This window comes from Dermacentor andersoni, chromosome 11 (assembly GCF_023375885.2).
Source record: "Dermacentor andersoni chromosome 11, qqDerAnde1_hic_scaffold, whole genome shotgun sequence".
NCBI classification, from domain to species: domain Eukaryota; kingdom Metazoa; phylum Arthropoda; class Arachnida; order Ixodida; family Ixodidae; genus Dermacentor; species Dermacentor andersoni.
The window spans coordinates 37,230,061-37,238,461 of record NC_092824.1 but is presented as its reverse complement, the minus strand read 5'-3'; positions in this window follow the sequence as shown (position 1 = coordinate 37,238,461).

The following is an 8,401-nucleotide window of genomic DNA, read 5'->3' as shown; positions in this document are numbered from 1 at the left end:
TTCACAAAAACTGCCAAAAAGGCAAAACGATTCGGAGCACAAAGTTAACAAATCTGTAATTCAACACCAAAATCGGAGATCGCAATTTTGTAAACATTTGTAAACAGCACATCATGCGAACAAATATGATGCATAGTTCAAAGCTTGCTGACATTCTTACAATGTTTACGAGAGATTTTGTAAAAGTCCTGCTCGCAAATTACTGGTATATGTCAGAGCAGTGTCTAAATAAATCAATTTTGTCCCCTTAGATGCATTAGTGGGCACAGTTTGTTTTTTGTTTTTTGTTGCTGAGGTAGAGATAAAGACTTCTTGTCTTTCTTGAAGTTTTGGAATTTTTGAGAAAAAATATAGTGGAATAAATTGCAAATCCCACTTCCCGCTATACTTTGGGTTCTTCTTTTGAATGCAACAAATATTGTCGAAATCATTGCAGTGGCTGTTGAGAAAAAGCTATTTCTCCATTCCCATGTACTTAGATTGGAGCTCCCAAGCCAAAGCTTGCTCTAAATACATTAGGTGTTTTAGATGGGATCAGCCGATCAGCGCGATCCTGTTTAATTTTGCTTCAGCCGATCTGAACTTGTTAATGGCAATAATCCGGCTTTCAAAGTGATTTCGATGAACTCGGCAGGGCTACAGTTGTTCTTCTACTGCATAGGCGACTGCAGTGCCAGCTTTTAAGATCCATGGTTATTTTGCTCTTTTTTGTTTTACTACATAGATGTCAAAACTTTTTCAGCCACGTTGATTCAGTCTTCGTGTTCTACAACACAGACGGCTGCCATTTCTTCAGCGCTCGAAGATCATGTTATTGGAATCGCTCGTTTACGCTGCCTATTTCCTCCTTCGTAAATGTACTGCTTCTGCCAATGAAAAGTACATCTACAGAGTGTCCCACGTAACTGTGAGAAAATTTAGATATATGCAAGTGCCATGTAGCTGGAGTGAACCAAGGCGATGTTGTTTGCTGTTGCTTGGAGCAAGTCACAGTTTTTCAAATTTTGCCTCATTACATCATTAGTTATTTATTTACTAATGAAATTTTATAATCAGAGCAAAATTGTCCATCAAGAAATGGTAGGCCATCATAAAATTTTCTGATGCATCTTTCTGTGCTAAATACGTACTACATAAAAGATTTTCCAAGCGTTGAAGACTGAAAAAAAAAAAAAAATGTGCCAGGCAACTAGTCACAGCCCACTTTCCACATGGTTTCACAAGCTTCTTTGAAGCTTTTAAAAATGCTTGTGTACCACATCTTAGCAACAGAAAGATGGATTGGAAATTTTTCATGGGCCTGCAATTTTCTGATTGACGATTTATAGATAGATGGCCCCCAGAAAGTGTGTGAAGTACCCTAAGAATGTGAACGCAATAAGATACCAGTTCGAACGCTTCCTTTGGGGATGATACCTATGTTAATGCGATTGGAAATCAATTAGTGGCTCAAATGTAATGTGGTGAAGGTAACTTAATTATTCGTAAGGTTTTTCTATGAAATGTAATTTGGAATTTTTTTTATTCCCACCAGTCGGTCCATAAGAGCTAAAATGTCTTCATCACACTGGAAGTTCTTGTAAACTGTGTGCAACTCGGTCACACTCACCATAAAATATGAACAGGTCACGCATCAATATCGGAGTTCCTAAAAGCGATGCGCTGTGGAGTCCAAGGAGGAAGTAAAGGTCATATATTAAGTCATCAGGTTCGATTGCCAAGAAGTGGATGCCATGAGAATGCAACGGTAGGTCTTTTTTTGAGCGTCCGCTGGAGCATGTCCCACAAGAGGAAAGCATCTCCAGCAGTCGAGGAAGACAGGTTCGATTCACTTGGGCTTCCAGTACTCCATGACCCAATGACTCCACCTAGTTTTCTGCAGCTTACGACTGGGCTTCTCCTCCCTCGGCATCTATTCTGTAACTCGAATAGTCCACCGGTTATCTACACTACGCATTACATGGCCTGTCCATCTCCATTTCTTAATGCTAATCTCGACTGGAATATCGGCTAGGCTGTTTGCTCTCTGATTCACACCTCTCTTGTCCTGTCTCTTAACCTTAACCTTACCCTTAAAATTCTTTGTTTGATCACTATTTTCGTGTTCCTTAACTTGTTCTCTGGCTTCTTTGTTTACTTCAAAATTTCTCCTCCACAGGTAAACTCCTGTTTTATGCAATAAATGTGCACTTTTGCTTTTAATGACAGCGGTAAGCTCCCTGTCAGGATTTGGTAATGTCTGTCTTATGCATTCCATGCCATTTTTATTCTTTTAATTTCCATCTCATTATCAGGGCCACCTCTGTGTAATGGACATATATAAACACAATGTATATATGTTTTTATCTAACTGTTCTTCCACATACTTGGTTCAATGGATATTTCATTGTCGAAAGGGTTGCACATCGGGCGCTTCTGATGAGGCAACAGGATTCTAAACTGCCGAACCAACGTGGATGGCTGCAGCATGCGGCTCTTTAACGAATCTCTTTAGCTTTGGCATTGGTCACTGCAGATGCGGAACAGAGTAAGTACCGCTGTTCGAAGAAACTCGTTGACACCGACTTGGAGTGCTCAGTGTCACTGAGCCTGTGCTGGTCTTCACTGAAGCTCTTTGACGACAGCTTTGGTAACTTTATGTATGTGCCACTGGGAAAATGCTGGCTGGATAGTTCCATTACACATATTGAATCGAACCATGACCGAAGTTTGGGCGACGATTGCTTTCGAACTCGCTTCTCTGATCATAACAGCGTGGTGTTTTCAACCCAGTGATCCATGTTGGCGGGAAAACGTCAGACAGACTGACAGCCAGGCAGCCAGACAGAACGTAGAAACTGCATGAAGTACCCAAATAAAGATAAAAGTTTACAGTCACTTTAGCATATGCTAAAGAAGATGAAGGAAAAATTAGGTTACTTGACACTTTCATTGTAATGCATTGTTACTTCCTATTGTTTTCTCCCACGAAAGGTCGTGGGTTAGAGTGCCTTAACACTACCTTAACTGCCTTAACTCACCCTAATTAACACCAAAGGTCATGAGTTCAACCCCCACCAAATGTCGCCAGTATGACTAGTTTAACTAACTTCATTAACCATGCCTCAATTAGCACCAATTGTAGTGGGTTTGACTCGCCCTTTGTGATGTCGAATGGAATCCATCTTGGAGACATGGCCGGTTCGCCTATGACTCCATATTGGGCGATGGATTCGAGTGCCTTAATCAACTGCGCCTTAACATGAAAGGTCGTCGACCCGACTAGAGGTGGAGGGTTTGACTCCTACCAAATGTCGTGGGCTTGGCTCTCAACCGTCAAGATGTCATTTGGAATCCAACCCGGAGATATCGGCGGTTTGCCCATGTCCAAGTGGGTTCGACTCCTGCCAAAGGTGGGTACAAGTGCATCAATTCATCATCATCAGCCTGGTTACGCCCGCTGCAGGGCAAAGGCCTCTCCCATACTTCTCCAACTACCCCAGTCATGTAATAATTGTGGCCATGTTGTCCCCGCAAACTTCTTAATGTCATCCGCCCACCTAACTTTCTGCTGCCCCCTGCTACGCTTCCTTTCCCTTGGAATCCAGTCCGCAACCCTTAATGACCATCGGTTATCTTCCCTCCTCATTACATGTCCGGCCCATGCCCATTTCTTTTTCTTGATTTCAACTAAGATGTCGTTTACCCATGTTTGTAACCTTACCCAATCTGCTCTTTTCTTATCCCTTAACGTTACACCCATCATTCTTCTTTCCCTAGCTCGTTGCGTCGTCCTTAATTTAAGCAGAACCCTTTTCGTAAGCCTGCAGGTTTCTGCCCCACACGTGAGTACTGGTAAGATACAGCTGTTGTACACTTTTCTCTTGAGGGATAGTGGCAACCTGCTGTTCATGATTCGAGAATGCCTGCCAAACGCGCCCCAGCCCATTCTTATTCTTCTGGTTATTTCAGTCTCATGATCCGGATCCGTGGTCACTACCTGCCCTAAGTAGATGTATTCCCTTACTATTTCCACTGCCTCGCTACCTATCGTAAACTGCTGTTCTCTTCCGAGACTGTTAAACATTACTTTAGTTTTCTGCAGATTAATTTTCAGACCCACCCTTCTGCTTTGTCTCTCCAGGTCAGTGAGCATGCCTTGCAATTGGTCTCCTGAGTTACTAAGCAAGGCAATATCATCAGCGAATAGCAAGTTGGTAAGGTAATCTCCATCAACTTTTATGCCCAATTCTTCCCACTCCAGGTCTCTGAATACCTCCTGTAAACACGCTGTGAATAGCATTGGAGAGATCGTATCTCCCTGTCTGACGCCTTTCTTTATTGGGATTTTGTTGCTTTCTTTATGGAGCACTACGGTGGCTGTGGAGCCGCTATAGATATCTTTCAGTATTTTTACATATGGCTCATCTACACCCTGATTCCGTAATGCCTCCATGACTGCTGAGGTTTCGACTGAATCAAACGCTTTTTCGTAATCAATGAAAGCTATATATAAGGGTTCGTTATATTCCGCACATTTGTCTATCACCTGATTGATAGTGTGAATATGGTCTATTGTTGAGTAGCCTTTATGGAATCCTGCCTGGTCCTTTGGTTGACAGAAGTCTAAGGTGTTCCTGAATCTATTTGCGATTACCTTAGTAAATACTTTGTAGGCAACGGGCAGTAAGCTGTTCGGTCTATAATTGATGCTTTGGTGCATTAATTATAATATCTTAATTAACTGTGCCTTAATTAAACCGACAGGTCGTGGGTTCGACCCTAACCAATAGCCGAGGGTTCGACTGGGTCGAGAGCCTTAATGAACTTTACCTCAATTAACAAACACTAAAGGTTGTGGGTTCGACTCTCGCCCTTCACAATGTCAATTGGAATCCAACGTGCCGATATGGCCGGTTCACCCGTATCTCCAAGTCTCTTCGATGCCCACCAAAGGTTGTGGGTTCGACTCTGGACGTTCGCGATCTCAAATGGAATCCAACTTGAAGATTTGGCCGGTTGGCCCATATCGGTTGGCCCAGAGAGGTAACTCATAGACTATAATATTCCTGTCATAGACTATAATATTCCTGTTCAGGTATGTGTTTCGAAAAGATGTGATGCCCTGCTTAATTATAAATATGAACAGGAACAGAATACTTATGGCACTGTGTGACTGGATCAAGAACATGAAAGGCCTGAAATATGCGGTCACCCATAGGAGAATTTGGAGAACAAGCGCGCAAAGCTCTTTCTTGTAATTAAAATAATCTGGCTGATCAAGTTTTGATGCATGTGCCCCAGATTAAATTGCAGTGTTAAAGGCAGTGTTGTCCCGTCTATGTTTTGTGAGAAAAGCTGTGGTTTAGAAGGGTCATGGCCTCTCAACTCGTCTGACACCACTTGCGACATTGTGGCCGATTCTGTTGCATCTGAGGCACAAACTTGCTGGTTCCCGCTAGCAGCCCGAACAACGAAGAAGTGTAGCCCATTTTGAAATAGATTTAGAACCGTTGGAATCTTTTTTATCTTGTTGCAGGACTTCGCGCCGTATTTAAAGTGTCTATTCTATTACAAGCCCGAGGGTGATAGCTTTCGATCAGAGATTTTCTATAATAAATTGTTATGCTTAAACAAGACCGTCCTTTGTAAGCGGCGCTGCTCTCCTACGTCTACCTCCAAATTATAAGACATCAAAATTCACATTTTGTTTCATACCACCTAGCTTGAGTCATTTTTTCGGCGCTCTTGGTGGGGGATAAAAGCGAAGCCAGGCAGAAATTTTTTTTTGGGGGGGGGGTGGGAAGGGGGCGTACAGTTGCCATGTTGCTTCTTTGAACCATATTCTGTTTTTAGACAAATGTATTCAAATTGTTTCTTCGCAGTTATGATGCAGCTAATGTGCGGTGTTTGTCAAATATTTGAGCAGATCATTTCTGAATTTATTGAATATGTTACTCTTCATTTCTTACGCGATCGGTTGTAGTTTTTGATGTAACGAGTTGCAATCAAACAGGACTGGCCTGCTCCACCCAAAGGGGACATTTTTCTTTGGAAGTTGAAACGGGTTGATTTATACGATCGTATGTATTTTTATGTTCGCGAATAAATACTGTATTCAATATCCAAGTATTAGCACCACATTTACTTGAATGCTTTTTCTACACAAACCAATAAATAGTTACTCTATTTTGTTGTTTGCTGGCATGCAGGGCGATTGCGCTGCGTATTTCGACGATCGACTGTTCCACTCCGACCAACCTCCGTATTGCCTTTTTGAGAAGGCGACGCGCAAAGGCAAAGCCCGCATACTGACGCGAGAAAACGCGAGCATATCTCGCCACTGCGAGTGGGAGCTACGCTCGTGCAGTTGCCACTTTGGGCGACGGTAGAAAAATGCTGCGATGTTGTATATCTGGGTCCGTGTGTATTCATGCGCTTCGTGCAGCAAGAGCTGTAGTGTCGATAAATGGTTGTATAACATCGATATAGAGTTATTGCATGTTTTTATCAAAAAAGTACAAACAATAAAGCCAGCCACTTTTAGGCATCTCTTTAAAAAAAGAACATTGAAACTGTGAACGCCACACGTAGAACACTGTACGACGTGTTATTTGTGTCCGTGTGTGTGTTTCACATGTGCGTTTATGCACGAGCTCCTTGTATTTATTATGAACAAAATAGCGTATTCACTAAAGTTTTGATTTATATCGGCCTATGCAGGTACACGTCACTTGAGTTTAGCGCTATTAATTTTACACTTGATCCATGCTTTTTTCTTGCCTGATGTACATATAGACGCTATGACAGGGCACCGAGAAGTACACGTACCTATACTAGGTATAGTCATTTAGGGATGCTAGGTATGCAACAGCCGTGTAAGACGAGAAAAGCACCGAAACGTCTTATTTTACACATATATCCAAAAATATTACCACAAACATTTTCCACTAGTTTGTGCAAAACGTTCTCAAGCCGTCTTCTGATGACGTTTCAAAGACGTCTTAGCAAAATGTAAGCATAAAATGTCTTTACAGGACGTCTCCTAGTCATCTTTTGCAGAACGTTTTCCAGACGTGAACAAAAAGACGTCTTGTAGCCGTCCTAAATAGTTGATGTTTCATTTCATTTTGTGGGGTCCAAGGCATTTTCAAAACGTCTTGTGTTCAGTGGGCTAGGTGACTCACGGTTCCGTTTTAAATGGGTGCCATCAAAGGATCATCATCATCATATTTCGAAGCCTAACCACGTGAGCATGCATATGTAGGTGTTCTGTGCGTTAGTCGCGTGTACAGTGGTCGCGTTGTTTACAAAGCTGTAACTGCAACGAATGTTGACAGCTTTTCTTTGTGTTGTGGTTGTCTTTCATTCCTGTTGACCACACTTGTCACGCTGATGTTGGAGCTTGGGGTGGCATCCGAAATGACTGATGTGCCACTGCGTGTGAACGCTGAGCAACGCGTCATGCAATAACGGGGCTGATTTCTCGCGCTTATTTCTTTACACTGCGCCGTCGAGTGGCGTTACCGAGAAGTCTGCGCATGGTTTCCCAGACGAGAAACATCTGCATGGCTCGTCACCAGTACTCCAAGCTCAATGGACGATATTTTGCATTTGCTTCATCCAACGTTTCTTTTTTCACAGTGGCCTGCTTCGCCTGACTACATCACTTCTCGTTTCTTCGATAAAGCACCTTTTCAAAAAATAATGTAAACCCACATTAAATGTTAACACCTCCACCGACTTCCGATATTGCCGACTTCCATATATCAGCGTTGCGTACTTGTTTGCTTTTTTGCCTGTGTTAATGTTAATATAGGTATTAAAGGCAGTGCGATGCAGCGTTATGTTGAGGACGTAATGATTACAATGGAGCTGCCACTCCATGAAAAGAACAGCGTGACGAGCACGAAGTGACCACAGCTGCATAATATGGACAGCAAGCCGACGACTGCCTGATTACGAAGGCAACACGCCCGCTTGAGAAGAAATGATGGCGATGCAGGGACGAGAAAATGGAATGGCGGTGACTCATTGCGAAGCCCGATGGAGTCTCACATAACTAAATGCCCAAGTTGCCACTTCTTACACGCATTCTCGCCTGCAGCTATATCTCTGCGTCTGCGTGAGGAAGAATGGACGGACGGATGGATGGATGGAAAGGTGGATGCACGGAGGGGATCTATGGATGGGTGGATGGGCATAATAAGCCTAAATAGAAATCCACTGCAGGATGAAGGCCCTTTGCGATCTCCAATTACTGCTGTTTTGCGCTAGCTAATACTAAATTGCGCCTGCAAATTTTAAAAATTATATTACTCCGCCTAAATTCTGACGTCCTCGACTTGCCTACCCTTCCCTTGGCACCCTTTCTGTCGCTCTAATGGTCCACTGGTTATCTACGCTACACATTACAGGCCTG